A 23,882-nucleotide genomic window follows, 5' to 3' on the forward strand; every position below is an offset into this window, starting at 1 on the left:
TTTTAAAGTAGTTTTAAAGATTTCGGAGTGTATCGTTATGGATTCGTGAATTTTTTTTTATATTATCGAACATTTTTCTTCGAGTTTCTTGAGGACTCGAAGTATCGTTCGCATTTTTATTTCATTAGATTTGGTGTAGATTTATCTTTATTAGTTCATTTGGAGTACGTTGAATCTGTAAAGGAAGAATCTGTAGGTTTCTCTATAACGCAAAAGATTCCGTTTCAAATACATCAGTTTCGATTTGAACAAGTTCAATTGAAGTAGAGTCTTTTGTACAAATAGAAATAATACTTTTCTTCCTACCTTTCATGAAATTAAAAACATTTTTCACACCGTTCTAACATCATGTTGCGCGATTATACTCTAAAAAATTTAAAGAATTAAAGAAAAATTTCCAATCTAATCTAATCTCGAATAGAGACAATGATACGATAATTTGAAAACCATCCGATCTACAATCTTGTCGACAATTTTCATCTTGTATTGTTTATGACGGCTCGTTGTGTCGCGGCACGCTCACAAAAATCAGTTCGATCGCAATCGTGCAATAAAGTTTTTGTGGATTAGCTTAGAAACACGGGTTCGGTGCGGTCGAGCGGCCAGTTTGCGTCTCACGACGGACGAGGAAGCAGCTTGTCGTCGCAGTTCGACTTTCCACCCTGTCCCGGGGCATTGTCGGCCAAGTCGGTGAGTACCTTTTGCATGCCACACAATTTTCATGCCTCTGTTTTCTTTTGTGCCCATTCACTCGGCCCCCGATTCCGACCTCGGCCCCTTTTGCGGGCCGAGAACCGACGGAAAACCGAATTTTACGACCTCGTTGTTGCTCCTTTGAGATTGACCACGAAAATACAGGATCCTTTGTCTGTAATGCAGCGTGAAAAGATGGAAAAAATTAATTGTATATATATGTATATATATATATAAATATAAATTCCTTATCCAGAAAATAAAGCTACTTTACTTTTCCAATGATATTTTTACCATAACTTTAAATTTAATCAAAACCATCGAAACATATTAGAAATATATCAGAAGAATTCTTTTCGATTCCTTCGTTTCATTCCAATATTGGCTAAAAAAGGAGAAAAGGATAAATTTTTAAAGTGTTTCCCTCCAAGGATAAGCGCAATTTCTCTTCCCTGAAAAAATAAATTTCACCAAGTCAAACGACGCTTAAAATTAGCATAAACACATTATCTACCATACCTTGCCAATATGTTCAGGAGAGCAAGTCTCCACTTTTCAATTGGCCGGCATAAATCTTCGTTTCCTTGTCTCGCTCAAGCTTCTCCGTTCACAAGAGTGGAAGGCCAGGGTCGGTGAAGAAAAAAGCCAGATGTCGAATATTGCGACGAATTTTCGGTCCCCATAAATTGCTCCAGTTTTCCGAAGGAAAGCGCGCCAACCACGTGTGCTGTGTGTGTGTGTGTGTGTGTGCATGCTGGAACAATCGCCGGTTTTCCTTTTATCTCGGAAACAGACCTGCGAACGCTTCTCCGCCATTACGGCTGGGATCGTGGAGAGACGTTCTCGAAACGTTGGTGAAATACGTTTCGCGTAACGGTGAAACGAAAGGAAGAAAAACGTGAGAGTAATTGACCGAATCGAGTTCTTAAACGAGTGCTGAGAAATCTTCCTTCTTTGTGTGCTTTCCTGAAATAGAAGTGGTTGAAGGCGACTTATGAAGATAAGGAAATAGGGATGTAAGGATATTTTTTAAAGGAATATTTTACCTGGAATGTAACGTATAAAACGTAGTTTATAAATCCAAGATGTCGTTTCTTAAGGATTTTGAATGTCTGAATATGCATCTTGATCGAGTCGAGTATTCTCTAATTGAGCATCCAGATCTTCCTTGTATCTTTATTATACCCCTTCCTGAAACAGAGATCACAGAATGTAAATTGGTTGCGGAAACATTTCAATTTACGATTATACGTTTGTTTTTATTTTAGGTTAGGTTGTAAGTTTCTTTGTGAAAATAAATTATCAATAAGAAAATTGGAAAATAATAGAAAATTCAATGTTACCTGTAAATCATTGCGATTCCCAAATTTTCTAGTAATCCAATCAAGCAATCATCGATAGATACAATTATTTACACGAATATAGAGTAATAAAGAATATCGTGCAAAGATTTTTAAAAGAAACTTTTTCTAAAAATCATTCTCCAACATAATTTTCAACGTAGAATTCGCACCTTATTATACCTGGAGCTCGTTATAATTTAAAATTATTTCCACGAGGAAAATCAACTCGTTATCTCGAGATATCGACACAAACACCTCGTACACGCGATTTCGTTTCGAGGTTTGAACACACTGGAGGAGCCGGCGCCTGATGGCGCGAAGTTTCGAGATCGGCGATCTCTCTCTCTCTCCGTGCAAATTGAATATCTAGAGGAAAATTGAAGCGACGATGGATGATAGGGTGGCGAGGTATCTTAAGTGTTCGTTTAAATTAATTTCTCGCGGTTGTTAAAGGCCTAAAGCGTGGGCATTAGTTATTAGGCGGCTGGTGTTAATTATTGGATGAAATGAAGTAAAATAGTGTATTGTGTGAAAATGAGCCTCGTTTCGTTATGGTTCCAGGCCCTCACGAATAAATATCACGTTCCATCAAGTGTGCACGCAATTTGTTACGCGAAACGATACGCGTGACTTGTACACGACGCATAAATTTTCGACGCAGGTGCACAGGTCCTCCTTTTTCCCTTCCTCCTTTTTCTCTTCGGTTATACCGTGACTTATCATCGTGTTTTATTTCTCTTCTTTCCGCCAATTCGCAGCCATCCCTCTACTACGCTTTTTCGAACGTTGGAGATTGCGAAGCTTAAGTTATAGATAATAGAAGTAACGAATAGTAGACGATCCGATTGGAAATTGAAGATTTCTTCTGAAGTCAGATTTTGATTTCTCCGATAATAAAGTTGCAAATTTGAAATTCGTATCGATCGAATAATAAAACTGGAAAGGTAGAAAGTTTTTGAGTTAAAAGAGTTCAAGTTTCTTTCATCGAAAATTATTTTCAACATTGTTTGGAAATAATGATAAAAATTCACTCGATATCGAAAGAATATAAATTACAATACAATCACAGTGTACTTAGCTTTTGGCAGACGGTGTCGGTACGTAATGAGTATCTTATTTATTAACTGGCTGCATCATTACCCATTGACCTTTAGATCTGGAACGATTACGAGAGGAGCCGTCCATATATCCGCGAAATTATATATTACGCGTTTATCGTGTCTATCCTGTAATTTACATTATTATTAATTACGAGTTGGTATCTAGTTGCATCTAGATCACTGTAATAAACCGAATCCAGTCTCGTCGATCGCAATCTTTCTCGCCTTTTCCGCATCAGGAATTCTCTCAGAAATTACCAGCTCGATGTTTCAATCTTAGCTATCATTAAAAGCCGCGTAACGTGTCTTTAATAAACACGAATGATGTAAAACCTCAATTATCCAGTTTTGATTTTTCCTATTCTTCTTTTTTCCTTAATAACGTTTATATAAAAGAATAAAAGAAAACACCATATTGGAAATGATAATTTAATCGAACATTGATCTTCGTTTCCTTTGATTTTTATTTTTTTTTTTTTGCTATTTGGAACACTATATTATTTATATTATCTACGTTATTATATATTATCGTGTCATTTCTATTACACGTTATTCGAAAGATTCTGATAAAATATACAAGTTTAATATGTAAGACATTAATATCTTCATCTCTTTGATTTATCTTTTTCTAAATTTTAAATATTCTATTATAATTATACATTATATTATCTATATTTGTGTTATTATTAAATTATTTTATCATTTATATTAAACATCATTTGTTTACTATTGCATGTCATAAAATAATTATCTCTCTAAGATACAATTTTTTCACGACTATAAGAAATAGATTAAACGGTGCTTTTATTAATAATAATACACACAAGTTGCATTTGAAAGAAGCAAAAGTTGAAGTAATTAATTGAATCTTATTTACTATTTTATATCATACTTGATCCTTAATATTCGAAACGTACCTATTACAGTTTCTTATATTTTTTGACACTGCATAAATTTTTATACGAAAATCCTTAAATTTGTTCGTCACTTGTTCGTAATGGCAAATGATATTTCACATTAATAAATTGTTGTTATAATCACATCCTCCATGTTGCAATTTCATTTCATTCATCGACCATTTGGCGCCACCGTCGTTTATTCGCCTTTCGATTTGTGTTTATCGTGCATCTTCTTGGATTCTTCGGCTCCTCAAGCGCGATGAAACAAGCGGAGACGTCTGTGAGACATTGAGTCGTCTCGCTGACAAATGGTCGCCGTTTACGTTCCTCGACCGAATATTTTCGGTGTTTCTTCTTCGTCGTCGTTCCTTTTATTTCGACCGAATCCGTGAACGATTCTCTCGGCTCCATTATGTTGAGGGGATCGAATCATCCTTTCTTGAAAGAAGACTTGATGGATGGAAATGATGGAAGATCGGGGAATATCTGTAGTTTTATTAGATTAGGTCAGTGTTTCTTTGTTTAGGTTTGGACAAACAAATAGAGAAACGTGAAGATAACTTTATCGACAGCACTTTAATTTTTTAAAGTTGATTTGAAAAGAATAATTTTTGTAATTTTGTCCTAGTTTTTAGACATGTTATTTTAGGAAGAAACTTTTATTTATTATTAGAAGTCAGAAATAATACAAAAAAAATTTACTTCTTTGTTTTTGCAAGCATATTTTTCTTCAAATTCTAGTGGGTTCTATTCTAGTGATACAATATTCTACTAGATATATGTAACGTTATTAAATTATGTTTTTAAATTATATATAAGTAGATATTGCATTGTTTTTTTAATGGTTATATCAATTGAAGTAGAAATATGTTATATTTCATATTATATTGATTACTCGATAATTGCTTCAATAACATTTGCATTTATTTGCATTTATTTACATTCATTTTGACAATCTTATATCGTACATTAATTATCTTATATCATAGATCTAAATATCTAACGATTCTTTACAAAATATATTAATCGAGATGTAATTGGAAAAATTTGTAGAATTAAGTGGATATAATCTACGATAATAACTATTTCCATATATAATTGTAAATATTATTTCATCTTTAATAAAAACAGAAGCTTGTATTTCTCATTTCTTCATTAAAATTACATTTTTCTCGATACATTTGCTAATTACTAGTCACGGCTCGTTTCTAGCCGAGATTTTTACCGTCGATTTCTTTATATTTCATTCATTCGGCTAACAATCCCGTCCATCTAGGAAGTAGCACCTGTTCCTAACAATGACTTGTCGCGTATAACGGAGTCAAGATTAATGATGCCTTAATGACTGCATAAATGGTTTCGAGCGGCGTCTAAGTATAACTCAATTCAGACTGTAGAGAATATTCCGTGTGAAACGTAATTACATAATTACATATACGATTGATCTCTCGTTTGATGTATTTTTTATTTGACAGCTTAAAATATCATCGTATTCCTTTTTCTCACGATAATTACTATTTGATAATCGTCGTGTCGTCGAGAAATAATTGAATCACGAGAATTTTTATTCTTTCAGGAGGATATAACAATCGATCATTATTTCATTCTTTGGCATGATTAATTCGACTTCAATTTTCATTTTAAGATTGGAAGAATAATTGAAACAATAGCTTCAATAATTTTTTTTTTACGTGACAACAAATTAAATAATTAATGAACAGAATAATTAGTTTAATACTCCTTATTTTTCAGATTGCTGTCATTTAGTCGATAACTTTTATCTATTTCAACGTAACTTGCATTGATAATTCTGTACAATATGGCATTGTAATAACAATATAATCTTATCATTCCTGAAAATAACTCAAAGTTAATTTTCTAATTTCCCTTTATTTTTTACAATTTTTTACACTTTACCTTAATTAATTCTTTAATTTTTCTTTGATTCAAAAAAATTCTCCTTGTCTTTCCTGTATAACAATTGAAGAAAATATTACAATTTATTCATAACTCCGTCGAAATGTCCAAATATATCGTCTCATCTACCTGCTGAGGCCCATTTTCAAGGGTTTAAAGTGAAATAACGCTCGATTCCGCGTATCGACGGCAAAATGGCGGCGGCGTGGAAAGTTGCGACCAAACTTGGTCCCTTTAGTTGGATTTCAAAGTTAGGGAAAATCGAAAAGCCAGATAAGGAAGTTACCACGGATCCTGTTTGCAGCTCGGTTTGCACGCTCGTTTCCGCGACTTGGGCCGTAATAGCTGGAAAAGAGAAACGATGCGCGTTAGCCCGTAATTAGCGAGCCACCGATAATCACGCGCTCCACGCGCAATTATCTTCGGAAATTTTAGAAAGCTCGTTAGCCCGTCCTTCCAATTACCACGAATACCCTTTTAATTACGCAATCGGCCTCCCGTTGTTAATATTTAATCGCACGAGAGCGCAACAACTCCGCCAGGCGAATTTGGATTACGCTGGATTTATGACCAGATTAAGAAGAATATTTCCTTTTCTTTTTTCCTTGTTACGTTTCTTTTGTTTATCGTACTGCTTCTCTCGAGCCTGTTTCATACAGTAATATTCGTATTATCCTGTTTGTACAATGGATATGGCGAAAGGCTCTCTATTGAGTATACATTGTATAAAATGCCTTACGAATTTGCGGGTTATTTGAATTCTTATGGGTTCGTCTGAAAGATCCTATTTGTGTATCATCTGAAAAATTTTATCAAGTTTGTATAAGACATGAAAGATTCTTGTACGTGCAAAGAAAGATTCTATTTAATTTATACATTATCTTAAAGATCCTCTTAAAGTTTCTATAATATATCACGTGAAACATCCTATTAAATTTGTTTAATACATTAAACATCTGAAAGAGACTTAGCCATCCTCTTTCTTATTTTATTCTCTCGTTCTTCTTCTCTTTCTTCCGTGTACATTAATCAGCCTTTGGCGAGTCGTTGGACAACTGGCATTTCACTTTGATGACTGTTTGGTTCCTTGTTTCGTTGCTCTGGAACTTGGATGTCAAAGAGTCCATTTGGCTTCTTTTCTGCAAGACGTAAAAGATTAGTCGCGATATTACAAACGGGGTCTTTAGTAAAGTCAAACATTTCGCTTGTAATTTTCTTGTCAAGCTGTGATTTATGACACGTTGCGATCGTCTTACGTGTTTGTTGATACGGAGAATTAACATTGGAGACTGAAATGGAAAAAGTATTTATGAAATCCTCTTTTTCTTATTAGATTCCGATTTAAATTTTTTGTAAATAAATCTCTTATATTTAGATCTAATTAATTAGATACGTTTAAAGATATGTTTTACAATTACCGTACATTTTGCTCATTAAAGACTTTATATGTTCTTCTATATCTAATTTCAAAAAAAAATCTTATCAAACTGATAATAAACAAGGCTTCTAAACATGAATTATCTACGGTGCAACATTTTTACCGATCCAATTTTCCAAGATTAAAATAATTATTCAATTTCTGATCTAAATTTTAACGGACGAATGATAAGATTCTTCATACATTTATTTATTAATTTAACACTCTTCGAAATACTACACGATAAAAAAAATAATCCATCGATCAATTCGTTACGAATAACAATAAAATTCTATACACCTGTTATACTACTCGATACCATCGGCCATCAATTTTCAACGGAGGGAATACGCAAGGGCCCATAATGAATTTTTATCACTTCCAATAATCAGCCTCCATTTTCTTCTCCCGCATTGTATCGCCGATATTTTACCCGACACCGTTAATTCCACGCTTTAATTTCATCCGGATTACCGTTCTGACGTTTGTTGGCCGTTGCGTGGGCAGAAACAGAGGCAACCTGGATCCTGTTGTTTGTCGTTCACCGTTCCAACACACAGGGAATCCCGAGCCGTAACAACCATCGTGAATTGTCTTACACACGTGGCCCTTGTTAAACGCTCTCGACAGTTACAAGGCACCACTCCTGCGCTCCGTGGCCGTAATTGAAGGAGATTTCGGGAACTGCAGAGAGAGAGAAAGAGAGATCAATGATAAAATTCGTCATCGACGGTGAACCATCGAGAAGAAAATACATTATCATCGCATCTTCGATCAATATTTTACAATGACTTACGAACAATTATTTTATTGTCGCCTGCGTCAACTTTTGTACTCTTCAGAATCTCAATTCTCCAAAGATAACCTACGAATAACAAATAATCCGTGATAGAATCTTCAGAAGATCTTAAAATCTACGTGAAATAATAACAATGATACTAATTAACCTCAAACCACGAACGTTCGACGCACGATCTCGAGATTCAAAATGGAGGCGCATTCAACGTTTCCCGCGAGAAACGGCGGGAAAATTTGATTAACAAAAACGGCGCATCGCTGAATTCCAACTGAAATAACAAAAAAAAATGAAAAAAAAAAAAGAAAGAAAAAGGGACAAACGTGGGACCGTCGGGGAAGGGGTGGCGGGATCCCGGGGCGCAACGAATATTAATAACGTGGCAAAGTTAAAAATGTTTACCGTGCGTTACGTTTGATACGAGGGCCACGAACGTGGCAGCAGGGTCCCTCGTGATTGATCGCGCGTCTCTTCGTCTCTCCCTCTGACAACGGGGTGTTTCCTATGGATATTGCTTTGGTACGGTGTTGCACGCCGACCATCTCCCTTCCATGGCGTTCCGTCGAGGCGCACCGACCGTACCCGATCTGTTTCTATCCCCCTACGAATCAAATCTAACCCCCCTCCCTCCCTCCCTCCCGTCCTTCTCTCTTGCTAGGGGTCCTAGACCCTCGGGCTCGCCATGTGCAGGCACGAAAATCATCGTCCAGGAATGTGGCCAGACGTTTCAACTGTCCGAGGATCTTCGTTCAATCCCTGTTACATGTTTTTGGATCATGCATGTACGTGGATGATCGAGATTTGAAGGGGTGTTTGAAAAGGGGAGCGGCAAGAATTGAATTGTGGAGAGAGAAAGAGAGAGGAAGAGGGAGTGTTTGTATCGAGTGTTTACAATATAGTTTTTTCGCGGGAATCTTTCTGGGAAATTTGTCAATTGATGGTGCTTGAAAACAAACAAGTTATATATAGATTATAAAAAAAAAAAAAAAATAGAAGACAGAGTTTTAAAGTACGTTCAAATCTAATTAAGATTCGCCAGCTTCTCGATTGAGAAAAGAATTAGATTATAATGATTAGAGCGTGATTAAATTTTGAAATTGAAAATATTGAAACGAAAGGAAAGACGATCCAATATTAATTTTCACGATATGGACGAGGGTGGATTTCGAATTACGTGGCCACACTATATGGCATTAGACGTAATGCGCGGCAAATGTTTTTTGACAGGGCCGTGATATTTAATATTCGTTAAGCCTTCCAGTTCAGCCACGCCTCCATATTAACCATGTTTTTTTCTTTTCTTTTTTTTTTTTTCGACGTATTAATGTATATTCCAACGTTAAACGCAATAATGGAAATTGATAATCAGCCGGTCGTTAACGTCACGGCCGAGTAACGATTATTTATTCGTAACGATTTTCGTGGCTGCGTGATTCGCCAAGGGGTGAAAATCGCGATCCACGGTGCCGATTAAAACTTTCCTACCTCGTTCCACATACACCTCTCGCGATGAATTCTCCGCTTGATATATCAGCTGCGACTAAAATTAGAATTTTTCTGATAGTCGACAACCTGGTCTTAGAGTTATCCATTTAATTTCATAAGGCGTATTTGTATCTATTATAGTTTGCAAGATATCAATCAATGATTAATCTGATCCATCTAGGAGCGTGTAATGCAATTTTTATTATTATCAAACGTGTCGCTTATTCACTGCAATGATATAACTCAAAAATTGATTTTTTGTAAATAATCTTTTAGATAGAAATTAGATATAATGCGATTCAATTGTTGAATTTCGTTCTATCAACAAAATATTTCAATCGTCATGTTAAAAATATAATCACAGAATTTTGTATATTCGATTGAATTTTCTTCAACTTTTGGACCTCTATTAATTAATTTGGATCACAAAGTTACACAAAGTCTCGTTTCCAGTTGTTTCACAGGAACAGTTTCGATGATAATTCCAAAGCCCTCTCTTCGCTTGTGTATTGTAATTATTAGACGTGCTCGATGTTACAGGGGCCGACAAAATGTCAGATATAAATATCGTCTCAGCACGAATCCCCCCCCGCGTGATCGTTTCATATTGATGCGAACACCATACCGATCATTCTGCTGCCTCGCCACCCTTATTTCTTCCCCCTATTTCTCGTGCATAGAGGAAACTTGTCCCACCATTAAGTAACAACTACACCATCACTTACGAATCTTTTCTCCCTAAAGGATGTGACGCACCATGGTACATTGTACATTGACGACAAATTGTTAGACGATTGACTGAGAAAACTCATAATAGTACACTATTTTTCGATCCATCTAATGGCAAATTGAACTCTTAGAAGTTATATATTAACACTTTGTATCTGTGGAAATACTTGTATCCATCCATGAATATTCATATTCGACTACTATTCTGGAAGAATGAAAACACGAATGTATATAAAACTGACAGAATATTCATAAAGTAAAAAAGTCAAATGAACTTTCGAAACAACCTGTTATATCTTCCTCTTCTTTATCTTTTTACTTCTTTTTTGGTTATCGAAAGGATTGGTCGTTTTTGGGCACTCGATGCTTAGCCCGAGGAGGAAACGCACTCGATGCAATTAATTTTGCTGTAGGGCACAACGTATCGCGATTAATCTTGGCGTGTGTTGGGCAATGGTGTCACAACGGTGGCGATCGAAGTCGTTTCGAGTAATTAGTCGTCGGTGGTCGCGAAAAAAAAAAGTAGCTCGCGCCACGAAGCGAATGGTAGGTACCCGCGGCCATATAATTAGCCGTTTCTCAAATTGGACGTAGCTCGTTGTTGTTAGTTACGCTTAGTCAGTTGATAATCTCTTCTTTCGTTCGCTCGTTAATGAGCGCCCTAGCGGCAGCGCTCGTAATCTTGCAAATGGCTACCGTGCAAACGCGGCTAGACGATGACTGAGGGAGAACGATGAGGAGGGGGGCACAGGCCAGCTCAAATGAGACGGGAGACGAACGACCTTTGCGCGAGAAACGTCTAATCTGGCCGATAATTTTTATCCATGTATATTACTTTCCTTGGTAAAAATTTTCTATCTAGGGTTCTTTTTTATTTTTTAAAAGTGTGTTGAAATATTTGAGATCCTAGACGATAGACTTGGTGAATAGTGACAATGCGCGGTCTTTTTTACTAGTATCTAGGGTCTTTTTTATTTTTCTCGAGACACGTTGGAAATTTCAGATGAAGTTAGAGAATCGATATAAATTTATTAAAAATTTAAAAATATTGTAATTTGTTTGTCTTAAATACAATAAAAAAAAATTACTTTAAATTTCTTTAAATTTCTCGAATTGTTAAACTTTCGTCTCTAATAAAAATTTTTTACTACGGAAATTTAATAAGCATCTATTATATATTTCAACAGATAGATATGAACACGAGACATTTGACTTTTTTCGCAAAATATCATTGAATTCTTCAATCTTGACCCCCCTTGTGACTATCGCGTTTCGAAACAGCCATAAAACCACTTCCACATGTAAATTTCCTTCGGGATCGTTTCATCATCAGCCATTTTCCCAACCTCGAATCTGAATATTCGCATACTTCCCGTTAAAAGTCGAGATTCATTCCGTTACATGCACGTTTCTTTCGTGTACATTGCTACCGGATCGGTTAGTTTCTCTATCTTTATCCGATTTAATCTTAAATTAACATATTATGTCAAAAATCAAAGTTCTACCATATTTATTTCATTAGATTCATTTATCTTTGTCCCATTTAACTTAACCTAATCTTAAACATTAACATACGTAAAAAAAAATCAAGATTTCTTTTCACATTTATTTTTTTCTTCATGAACATTTATATTAGATCGGTTGGTTTCTTAATCTTTGCTTAATCTACCTTCAAATGTGAACATTTGCATATCGTGTCAAGAAACGAATATATTCTCTACCACATTTAAAACTTCTTTCTGTACATTGTTATCCAATCTATCGGTTTCTTAATCCTTGCTTAACTTAACCTCGAATTCGCTTACCGTATTAAGAAACGGAATTCATCCTACCAAGATTTTACTACATTTACAATTCCTTTGTGCATACTGCTACCTGATCCATCGGTTTCTTAATCCATACAGAAACGAATCTTTGAACATTTGGTAGCAACTGGTTGCAGTAGCGAGAATTAACAATTAATCTTTCGGTCCGGTATATTGCGACTGAATCAGAGAAGAGGGGACACGGTCGTTGTAAAGTGGAAGGGGGTCACAGAAAGAAGATAGGAGGATGCAACGAGGAGATATACGCGGAGAAGGCACGTTAAAGAGGGTACAAGTGGACAGAGATGGAAACGGGATGGAGAGTGGGGATACAGAAGGGAAGAGAGTAGTTACAGACCGGGCATTATGCAAACGACGCAACAATTAGACTGTGGTCTTCCACCGGTTATTTAGTATTTAATATAATTTAACCCATACTCGGCTATATAATGGCCATCTTCACACATTCCACCAAGACTTTCGAATATATCCAACAGGTATCCCAGTTGTTGTTGTTGTTGTTGTTATTGCCCTGGTCGGTTGGCAGCGTCACTTTCGAGCGATTAATGTCTTACGAGATGCTGGATCTCTCGTTCTTGTTAACGATTAAGCGTCGATAGAGATCTCTCTTGGCTTTTCAGCTCGTTCGTCGGCATGCCTCGAATATATCTGTTTGCGGGAATCTCTCGTGATCTCATGTCCTTTTGCGAAATACATGGTATATATAATTGTTAAAGGCCGATTGTTATACATATTATTTTTTAATAATGTCGTTTTATAAAATGTAATTTAAAGATGTGCACAAACAAACGAAAAATTTATATATAAAAAATGAAGGAATAATAAAACTTTAAAGAATTTAAATTTAAATCAAAGACAGAAAATATAAAATACCATAGGGATCAATAGGAGTCGTAATGAATATTCGCAAATCCAATTCCAATTTCATTAACGCGATAAACCGAAGCGTTAAATCGGAATACTCGAATTGAGATGGACATCAAAAGGCCATCACCGCAAAATTCTTAGATACTAATGCCTTTCCATCTTCCAGCACGGTATCATCCTTTCACGAATAGACGTTTTTTGCATAACTTGGCCGTAGGAGTTCCCCTCTCTCATCGCCGCCATCAGCACCCCCTCCAAAACCTTATAGAACTTCCCATGTCTCTCACCGACTCCCTCTCCGGACGCTTTCCCCTCCCTCTCTTCCTCCACTCTTTCTTTCTCTCGCTCCATGTTCACCTCTCTTCTTTCACCGACACCTCATCTTTTCGTTCACTCTGTCTCTCTCTCTCTCTCTCCCATTCTCCCTCTCTTCAACAGCAGGCTGCCACGACGGTGTACACGAGGCTCTGCGGCTAAGAGCAGAGCGACGTCGCCGACGCCACGCACCCCGACGTCGCCCTGACGCGCTCCACTGACGCTGCGGAGCGGAGATTAATGGCTTCGGACTCTGAAATCCTGGAAAATAAATAGCGGGGGCGCCGGTGGCGAGAGCGAGAGTCCTGTGGAGCAAGATGTCCCTTTCTCTCTCTCTCTCGTTCTCTCTTCAATCATTTATCCTCTTCTTTCTTTTGTACCAGTGGCCGATGGAGAAAGAGATGGAAGATGAAGAGAGATGAGATGAGAGTTGGAGAGAAAGAGAGAGAAAGATTCCCGAGGGACCTGCCTACACCACTGCCCACCGCCATCGCTGTGTTCCCTTCTTTGTGAGGAACTTGAAGGTTGTCGAAGGGCTGACGCGAAAAGCGACCAACGTAGAAATTTATCTGGCCGGAATGCTTTTGTTGGCCCGCTTCGTGACGAGGAAATTGAAGCCTCTACCAGTTTTTCTCTTTTTTTTTTCCTTTTTTTTTCCTTTTTTTTTTTGGTTGGTTGAATTGGATATAGGGGATTTATCAGAGGTACTGGAATCAAAGCTTGGAGATACGCATTCTGATGGTTACACAATCTGCCATCTATACTCCTCTACTATGAAAATCATCAGGAAGAATTTTAATGATTATTCCTTAAAAAGAAAATTATTTAAAAAGAATTAATAATTTGAGTAAAACTATCTCTATATTATATCTACATGAATAATTTTATCGAAAAACAAAAACCTTTCAATTTCCGAATGAATTCCTCTGAACCAATAAGAATTATTGATCGCGTTAATCGAAGAGAGTGCAAGATCTTATTTTCCTTTTAGTAATTCCACCTTTCCAAACGACGCTCGTTCAAGTTATAGCATTAAAAACATGACACGAATCGACGTAAATCGGTTCGATTCAAGACTACAGTACACATTTTACGAATGAATCGCGAATAAACAGGCAGAAAATGAACGGTCTTTAATTCGACGCCGACTGTAATTTGATCTTATAAGCAAAATTACGTGATGTTGTTTATCAATCTCTCTCTTTCTCATGAATACCTGATTCGACTTCATCACCTTCTCTCTCTCTCTCTTTCTCTCTCTCATTCTCTTGCTCGTCACGGAGAATCGACCGCGTAATTTTCAGGTTGGCTGAATCTGTAATCAGAGTGAATTCACCTGTACGGAGACGTCGATATCATGGATAAGATTGCGCACACGGGTGAAATTATCGTTTACGTCCTTCGCTTTGTACGAGCTCCATTTTGAGATTTCTCTGTCCTTGTTCCTCTTGATAGAACGATTACATGGGATAGGATGTACGTTACGCATCCAGTTCTGCCGATTAATCGGGTTAATTATAGATTTTTTGAACATCTTGTCAATTTTTATGACGAAATTCACGTGTGTCTCTTGATCCTGATCGAAATTCTTCTCTGGGAGACAAAGTTAATTATCAGTTGGTTCCATGGTTTTGTTGTCTTCGATTGAATTTACGAAAATTAATATTCTGTTTTCGTACATTCGTATACGAAAAAATGTCAAGTGATTACAGAAAGTATATTTACACATTATTTTTGTATATATAGGCAGTTTAAGTATCATATATGTACGATGAAAAAAAAATGATGGAAATTACGTGCAAATACTTTCCATAGTCATTGATGGAAAATTATACTTACGAAAGAATAAATTCTTCGAAACAAAACGTGAAATGAAATCATCAAGATACATTATTCATCTGTGTCAACCCAATTCCTAACCTGTATTTTCCAACTACTTTTCCTGGTATCGAGTTGTCGATATATATACAGACTATCACGATGGTTAACTCGAACAAAATGATTCTATCTGGACGAGTTCTCTGAAATGATCAACAGCGACTTGGTCAGCATTGTAGAAATTAACCAAGAAAAAATGATCTGATCGCACTTGCAGAACGGCAACAAATTACAAATTCTACGTACTTACGATCAACGAACATTACTACGATATAACCTCTATTATTCTTCCAATTGAATATTTACTTGACGTAATATTTATTAACACAACGCAATACTTTATACCTCGTAAAGAAATTTATATCAAAAAATATATTTTCAAGTAAAAATGTTAGGTTACTCACAATTTCTATGCATCGATAATCGTATCCAACGATCGAAGTAAACAACGAGTAAAACCAAAATCTTTCTTTTCAAACACGAACAAACAGTGTGCACTTAGTAGAGACAGTGAAAAACCGTTTCGCAAAGGCATCTTGATACTTTCGTTCATAAAACGTTCTATACTTGGTTCGCATAATTTAGTCGTGCGTCTGAGCGTCGTGGTAGGCTCATGAATACCGTCGTTGATTGAGAATCGCGAGTGTAGCCAGGGATCTCCGCGAGAGGGCGTCTCCTGTTCGTTAATTAACATTGTGTTTTATGGAGAAAGACGTCAAAGTATCTGTCGGGTCAGACCGCGAACCCCTTTTATCCCAAGGGCAGCAACCCTTTCTCTTTCGACCCCTTTTATATTGTTTACCAAACTCGTTATGCACAGTCTTTATGCTTGTCTCTTGATATTCTAATCAATAGCGTCTTTCTTCCGTTTCTCTCCTTGGAAAATTTTAAAAATTATTTTGCAATTTTTATTAAATCCACGATTCTAACTTTTTTCTTCTTTTTGAAAAATTATTCAGAATGGAAATAGAATTCGACAAGCAACATTTCCCCTTCGAGAGTAATTTCTTTCGTTACCGCAATGCATTAAAGTCGAATTAATCGCTCTAGGTATACCATTTTTTTCCATTCCCTCCGTCACGAAAGTTTTACATTAATTTCAACCGATCTCTTTCCAACGGACAGTTGAACAGGATCCAAAGCGATTACCTCTCAAATTCTCTCAGAAAAACACCATCGTCCGTTTCGAATTCTTATTTTCCTTTCTTTCTTTTTTCTTAAATAATTATTTCATAAAAATTTTCTTCTTACCCAATAATAACGATCGAAATCGGGAGGATAATATACGTCAACGCATTCGGTCGAGAATTTTCCCTCCGCTGATCAGATTAAACCGCGAAATCGAGGCCGTTAGCGCGATTTTCCATAAAATCCGCCCGACTCGCCCACCGCGCGGCAAGGAGTATAACGTATATCGGCGCGAAATGAAGGAACGTGTTTGCAGATCGGAGGGATGGCGCATAGGAATATCTAATAAGAAGCCGGAGCTCATCCATCGTGCGTCGTGGGCCACTCGGGAGGCTGTCACCGTGGGCGTCAGCGTGCAGAGGGGGTGATTTACATAGTAATAATATCGGGGGCCTCCCCGCGCCACGGACGGAGTTTCGAGGCTCCTCAACCACCGACGGCCTTAAACTTGTTTCCTAATACGCGAGCCCGCTCCCGTCATTACCCTGCTCACCCCACCCCGCCCCTTTTCACGACATCGGCGATGAAAGATCGTTATTCTTGGCGGGGCTGGGAAGCGCCATTGAAACCGCTTAAAATTACACTTGTGCTTTAAAACTTTACGCGGAATGGGAAGAATATTATCACGAGATACGTTAAAATTATTCTTATATATGTACATCGACGTGGGCTCGTTAAAGAGATATGCGGAATAATTTAGATCAGATTCGAGGTGAGCTTCATCGAATTTTTATTTTTAATCCTCCCTGCACATCGGCTGATAGGCACAGGGTAAGGAAGGTACGTCTCGGCGAGTAGGAAACGATTGAAGCCGACGCAGCCGAGAGAGGGGGAGGTCGTGGTGCCACCGCCCAACCAAGCGGCTACAGGCATTAGTCCACTGACACCATTGACACTTTTATTAATGACGTCGAGATGCCCGAACCGCCATCCCGCTCCACCCTCCCCGAGGCAACAACCCTCCTCGAGGCAGATTTTCCTGCAGGATGCGGCGGAGACCTTTTTTTTTCTTTCTCTTTCCCCCCCCGCCATTATTGTACATCTCTTCCAAGGAAGGGAAAACCTTTCTTCCTCTCTCTATCGTTTTCGAATCTCCTCCTCCTCCTCCGTTTCTGCCTCTCCGTGGCCTCTTTTTCTACACCGTGACCCTTCCCTCCCCACCGCTCGTCTCCGGTTCCGTTCTTGCCCCTCTTGCGACCCCCTCCTCTCTCTCCCTCTCGCTCTCTCTCTCTCTCTACCCTTCCTCGCCGCCTCTGTTCATCCATTCCTCTGTCCTGGGACCTCGCGAGGGAGCCGCTCTCAAGTTACATTGAAAAATCTGGCGGACGGGTGAAAAATCGGCGATACCTATATCATCTATTGTGTGCTTTGCCGCTTCTTCCTGCCTTTGTTTTCCGCGCAAAGGGAGCAAGAGTGGAGAGGAAAAACTCCGCCTGTATTTAATACGGAGAAGACACGCCTTGCTTCCTTTTTTAATCTGGGAACTCTGGGTACAATTTTTGATCATTTCTCGATCACGGAATATCGCGCTAGGATATATCCATCCCTATTCATATTCGCGAAGATAGGGGGCCACGGTTGATTGATCGTCGCGTTCCCGAGATAGCAAAACGGGATAGCGTTAGATAAGAAATCCAAGAAATTCCCGATTTGATACGGCTATTATTCACGGTATAAAAAATCCATCATCCCCTTAATGGCGTCCTCCGACGGCTTTCACCCTCCTCTTTTTTTAAAATAAAAAAACGATCTCAATTCATGAAAATCAACGAAACGAGCCACGATAACGAGCAATGTGTGTGTATATATATATATAGCACGTAGCAATTTCTCGAATCGTCACGTCGTGGTATCGTAATGACGAGATCGAAACGTTTCGACGGCAGCCCCTCCCCCCTCTAAAAGGGTTTTATCCAAAGCCGTGGAACGCGCGCCGTATTTCTGACCACGTTGCCCACCCACCCCTCCTCCTCCCTGCCAGGACTTTTGTTCTCCACGGCTTATCCACGGATTTGCGGCCAACGATCCGAAGGTATCGTGAACCGCCTACTTATAAGATTTATTTCTGCCTAGTGTGGGTCACGCACACTATAATGGTAGATTATATATATATATAAAATTGCGATTATAATTTGATCAAATTGGGAAAATTCTAGAGGAAAATATTATCTCGAAATTTTTCAATCTAATTAACCCCTTCAACGAATTAAAATAATCCTTATAAATATGTATATATATTAAAATAATCCTAATTAATATAATAAATTATATATAAATTAATTATATTTTAATTAATATAATAAATTATATATAATATATAAAATATAACAAATTATATATATATAGTTTGGGAAAATTCTCGAAAAAAATATTATCTCGAAATTTTCCAATCTAATTAACCCCTTCAACGAATTAAAATAATCCTTATAAATATGTATATATATTAAAATAATCCTAATTAATATAATAAATTATATATATAGTTTGGGAAAATTCGAGAAAAATATTATCTCGAAATTTTCCAATCTAATTAACCCCTTCAACGAATTAAAATAATCCTTATAAATATGTATATATATTAAAATAATCCTAATTAATATAATAAATTATATATATATATATATATATATATATATATATATATATATATATATATAGTTTGGGAAAATTCGAGAAAAATATTATCTCGAAATTTTCCAATCTCTTCGATTGTCACGATGGGCCTTCTTTTTCCAAGGAATTAAAATAATCCTAATATATATATATTAAAATATTCTATTTATCTTCTATAAGCATTTGGAAAGATATTCCAGCGGCTATAATAAAATTGTTAAATTGTTATTCCAAAATAAAAATTTTAAAACATTCAACACAGAAAGTTGATTCGGGGAAAAACTTGTTGTCTTTTTTAAATTCCTTGCATTTAATAAAACTTATATTTATCAAAACGGCGATATATGATCCTAATAATTTTTTCAGCCTATAATAATTCTCTAAATCTTTTTTTTGTTGCAATTTTGTAAACTGCCAAAGCATTTACGACTGAAATCGATATTTCCATTGCGAGCAATGATGATGCAGACATCATTGTTGCTAAAATACCTAGTAGAACTATACTGCACGAGATTTTATTAAAAACACGGGCAGTCGACGTGTTAAAGGACCTCTTCCAATGGAGAAGAAAATCGTGGAAACCTGGCAACGTTAATTGGCATCCTCGACAAAATAAAATATTCCTCGGATCTTCTTCTCCTCTCCTTTAAACCAATCTCATTTGCTATCACCTTTTCACAACACGCTTCCTCCGTCTATTCGCATTTGAACGTAGAGAAAAGTTTTAAAACTTGCAAGAATAACCAATTAAACCCATTTCCAAAATTCAAATAATTAATATTCAACCGTTAACACCGATAAATAAACTTTCCTTCCTTTAACGTTCCATTGGAGGGAAAAAGGAACCGTGTTTGCACAACCAAGCTCCGAAAATCGAGCGAACAGAGAGAGTTCGAAACAACTCTGATCTCCATTCGACACCCCTTCGAAAATCGTGAAAAGCGAGGCGAACGGTTTACAGCCGATCAAACAAGGGCAACGAGGATATAAGAAAACGAGCTCCTCTCCTCTCTTCGTTCGCTGATGGATGACAAATGGCTCTCCTCCGCTAAGCGTCACTCTAGGCGCTGCCGGGGGGGCCCCTCCTATACGTGATCAACCATAGCTGACGTGGATAGAGAGAGAGAGTGGGGGGAGGGAGTGCGACAGGGGTGGAAAACGGTGGCGCGACGGGGGTTGCGGCGTGGATAGAGCCTCGACAGGGGTGGAGGGGACGGAGATAAAGTGGGACGTCTGATCCTCCGTCGAGGCGAGCAAAAAGATCCTCGCGCGCTCCACGTCCCAGGAGACGGAAGCTGGGAACGAGAAAAACTCCCTCTGAGCCACGTCCACCCCCTCCTTTCCTTCCTTCCTTCCTTCATTCTCTCTCTCTCTCCCTTTGACGACGCTCTACTCGAGGAGGAGCTTTCATCCACCTTTTCCAACCCAGCCTTCCAGCGGGAAAGAAAACTTCGAAGGGAAAGAATCTGGGCTATACCTCATCCCGTGGCGGTCCGCCATTAATTAGTTGGAGAAGAATGGAGAGGAAAAGCGCTTATTCTTCCTTTTTTTAATTCTAGAGCATTCGATTATTTCGAAAAAGAAGGTACAAGCCGATCGTGACAATCGTTGAAGGGGTTGATCAGAGTTGGAAGATTTCTAGATGGAGATGATATTTCTCGATTATCTCTATAATATGTTTATAAATTATATCAGGTTGTGTTATTGATAATTTGTAACATAATAATCGTGATGTCGGTTGGTATACGTATTTCTGCTCCCAAACTGCGGATAAAACATTTTTCCATCCCCCGTGGCGGAGGTGGTTCGACATCTCGCTGTACAAAGCAGCTCATCAGTCGTGCAACGTGTCCGTCTCGGAACTGGACGAAGATTGAAATCGAGAAATCGAGCAAAACGAGGACCTCCGGTTAGGCGTCGCAACCCAGCGGGAATATCAAGTACGACGCTCGCGAGAGAGAGAGAGAGAGAGAGGAATATCGGTGGCCCTGGCTGTTTGTATCCGAAATGAATTGACCGGTGCGTGGTTGATGGACGTAGCGGGTGGCTCGTTATGCTTACAGCCGGCCCGGCAATCAAGAAGAATTCATACGAACAACCGGCCGACGTGTCGCTCGTGATGGAGGCCCTGGCCGGCCGCTCCATCCATCCATCTTCCGCCTCTCTTCTTCCCTCCTTTCCCTCGTCCCTGGCGCTCCAAGATTTACCTTTTAATCGCGCCCTCGCCACGAAGTTGATAAGAAAAACCGGTCGTTCGATCATCGAAATTTAGAAATTAGGAAAATTATTTTCCTAATTCGCCATCTTGGATATCTCGATAATCATAAAATGGCGGACGGTATTCGAGATCGATAAGAAAAATCAGTCATCGAAATTACGAAACCTTCGCTTCATCATCTTGAATATTCCAATAATCATAAAATGATATTTAAAATTGATAAGAGGATAAGAAAAGTCAATCGTCCGATCATTTCGTTCGAAATTTCAAAATTACCTCTTCTTTCGTTTCGCCATCTTGGATATCTCGATAATCATAAAATGGCGGATGGTATTCGAGATTGATAAGAAAAATCGGTCATCGAAATTACGAAACCTTCGCTTCACCATCTTGAATATTCCAATAATCATAAAATGGTGATATTTAAAATTGATATCATTTCGTTTGAAATTTCAAAATTACGAAAATTACTTCTTCTTTCGTTTCGTCATCTTGGATATCAATAATCAATAAAATGGCGGATGATTCGAGATTGATAAGAAAAATCGGTCATCGAAATTACGAAACCTTCTTCTTTTGCTTCGCCATCTTGGATATCTCGATGATCATAAAATGGCGGATATTCGAGATTAAAATTCGTAACATTGACATATACATATATATATATATAGAGCTACGAGGAGAATGAAGCCGTTATCGAGGGAAGAAGCGGTTATTAAATACTTGTCTCTTCTTTTTAGCGGGTCGGAGTACGCGGTTCGAGTATAATTTGCGGACACAAGCAAATGTCTTGTGAGCCCTTCGAGCCGCTCATTCCTCCTCGGTATCAATTACCGTATATAGGCAGGATAGGGCCTCCCCTCCCCTCTCTCCCTCTCTCTCTCTCTCCCATTATTGCACAAGATCGCAATAAAGACATTTAACATTCGAGCGTTTATTACAGCGTTATAAAATCGTTCGAAGCGAAGTTGTTGGTCGGTCCGTAAGGACGACCCGTTTAATATCTTTACCCCGCTCCCATTTTCGCCGCTCGTAAACTATTCATTTATCCCGCGCCTATAATCTCGATCGAAACTACGGATTATTATATACCCCCCCCCTTCCCTTCCTACCTCTATTTTTCTTTCTTTCCCTTTTTTTTTTTTTTATTCCTTGCCCTCCTCTCTGCCAATCTTCACGCACGTTCATTACATTTTTCTCTCCTGGAGGTGAAAGGGAAGGGGGAGAGAGAGAGAGAGAGAGAGGGTGAACGATTTCTCGAAGATGGCCTTGGCTCGGTACGGTGGTACGTTGCCCTCGATACGGATGATAATTTTCGATACGATATCGTCACGTTTATTGTCACGTGTCTTTTGATTATTATTCCAAAGGAATATCATTATTCCCTCCTCATCGAGGGGAATACGTAGTTTCTCTTCCAAGGAAATACGAATTTGGAAAATTTTCCGAGCGAGTCTCGCTCGGTCGGTCGTACTTATCGATCGAGGGGTGTCGCCGTTTAAATGCCAACCGCTGTTGTTATGCATTATGCATTTATCGCTAGACGAGAGAGAGAGAGAGAAATAATTACGCGCTATCGAGAGAGAGAGAGAGAGAGAGAGAGATAGAGTGATCAAATTTTTCCAGCGGGCAACGAACGGGTGTATTGATAAATTTCACAGGGCCATAGGCGTGGAACGGAGGATCTGATCCCGCGGACACCGGCAATCTGCATAATGCGTATTAATGTTTATTATCGGCGAGGCGAGGGCATCGAGCAATCGATACTTTGCGCTCTTTACTTATCCGTCCCTTGTTCTCTCTCTCTCTCTCTCTCTCTAAATTACACACGCGCGCAACAACCCTAATGTCTTAACTGAATACGGGTGAAACGAATCATTATCGTAATTTCGGCGTTTTTCTCCCGCGCCCCCCTCCTACGGCGATCGATCCTTCTGGGTGGCTGGATTGAGATATCGATGCCCCTCCCCCTCTGTATCTTGTAACTCGAAAAAAATGGCGTGCAGAGAGAGCAAAGCTCGAGTAAGTAAGTTTGTAATTTCCTTTTTTCCTTTCCTTTTTTTCCTCTCCCTCGAAAAATTAACAATTTCCTCCACGTACACGAGTCTACACTTTGTTTCGAGGGGACTGCTCCATTTCTTCCTAAGCGTATGTATATATATATATATATACATATACATATATACATATATACATATATATGTATATATATATATATATATATTGAGTAATTTCGTTTTTTCACACGAGTGTCGCTAGCGTCAAACGTTTATCCAGCCAACTTCATTCTAAACGTTGTCCGAATGTTCCGTTTCACGGTTTGTTTATCGAGGAAAGTTCGTTCGATTTGGTGCGTGACAAAGAAGATCCGAAAGGAGAGTTTTCAAAATTTCGACGTTAAAGATGAGCCACGATCTCGAGTTGAGAAATTCTACGAGATCGAATTCGACTGTTCGTGAGTGGTTATGAAAAGAAGATAAGCGTCGTGTACTTACCTCCCCCCTCCTCCTCCACTTAATTCCATTTCTTTCCGGCAAACTTTAACGAAACCAATAACGAGTTTCAACTCGTCGAGCAAGCAAACATCTTTCGACTTGT

The 23,882-nt window shown here is 38.2% G+C and overlaps 4 long non-coding RNA genes across 12 annotated transcripts in view; 1 reads left to right on the forward strand and 3 right to left on the reverse strand.

Moving 5' to 3' along the window:
* Positions 1 to 23,882, forward strand: part of LOC114577861 (uncharacterized) — a 90,975-nt gene that overhangs the window by 1,917 nt on the left and 65,176 nt on the right. Inside the window, exon 2 of the long non-coding RNA XR_009833115.1 lies at positions 571 to 690. This is a non-coding gene — a long non-coding RNA (uncharacterized LOC114577861). The remainder of the gene's footprint in view (positions 1 to 570; positions 691 to 23,882) is intronic.
* Positions 130 to 4,182, reverse strand: LOC108000503 (uncharacterized). The gene is made up of 6 exons (XR_001766563.3): positions 4,054 to 4,182; positions 2,037 to 3,262; positions 1,740 to 1,884; positions 1,213 to 1,659; positions 988 to 1,145; positions 130 to 868 (listed from the first exon to the last, which is right to left on the reverse strand). It is a non-coding gene; the product is annotated as an uncharacterized LOC108000503 (long non-coding RNA).
* LOC108000501 (uncharacterized) lies at positions 4,938 to 11,500 on the reverse strand. Of its 7 annotated transcripts, none has more exons than XR_009833105.1 (11): positions 10,667 to 11,500; positions 9,651 to 10,584; positions 8,317 to 8,436; positions 8,166 to 8,234; positions 7,844 to 8,053; positions 6,829 to 7,091; positions 6,692 to 6,751; positions 6,417 to 6,598; positions 6,082 to 6,297; positions 5,953 to 6,005; positions 4,938 to 5,888 (listed from the first exon to the last, which is right to left on the reverse strand). It is a non-coding gene; the product is annotated as an uncharacterized LOC108000501 (long non-coding RNA). The 7 variants fall into 7 exon arrangements; XR_009833107.1 differs by adding an exon at positions 8,568 to 8,921 and having other exon boundaries at positions 6,417 to 6,751; XR_009833108.1 differs by having other exon boundaries at positions 6,417 to 6,751; positions 8,568 to 10,579.
* LOC108001265 (uncharacterized) lies at positions 11,889 to 18,487 on the reverse strand. 3 transcript variants are annotated; one of them, XR_003698482.2, is made up of 4 exons: positions 15,670 to 18,487; positions 15,227 to 15,408; positions 14,290 to 14,980; positions 11,889 to 14,195 (listed from the first exon to the last, which is right to left on the reverse strand). It is a non-coding gene; the product is annotated as an uncharacterized LOC108001265 (long non-coding RNA). The 3 variants fall into 3 exon arrangements; XR_001766670.3 differs by having other exon boundaries at positions 11,889 to 14,980; XR_009833116.1 differs by having other exon boundaries at positions 11,889 to 14,980; positions 15,516 to 18,487.

The sequence above is a fragment of the Apis cerana genome, linkage group LG16, assembly GCF_029169275.1.
Source record: "Apis cerana isolate GH-2021 linkage group LG16, AcerK_1.0, whole genome shotgun sequence".
NCBI lineage: Eukaryota > Metazoa > Arthropoda > Insecta > Hymenoptera > Apidae > Apis > Apis cerana.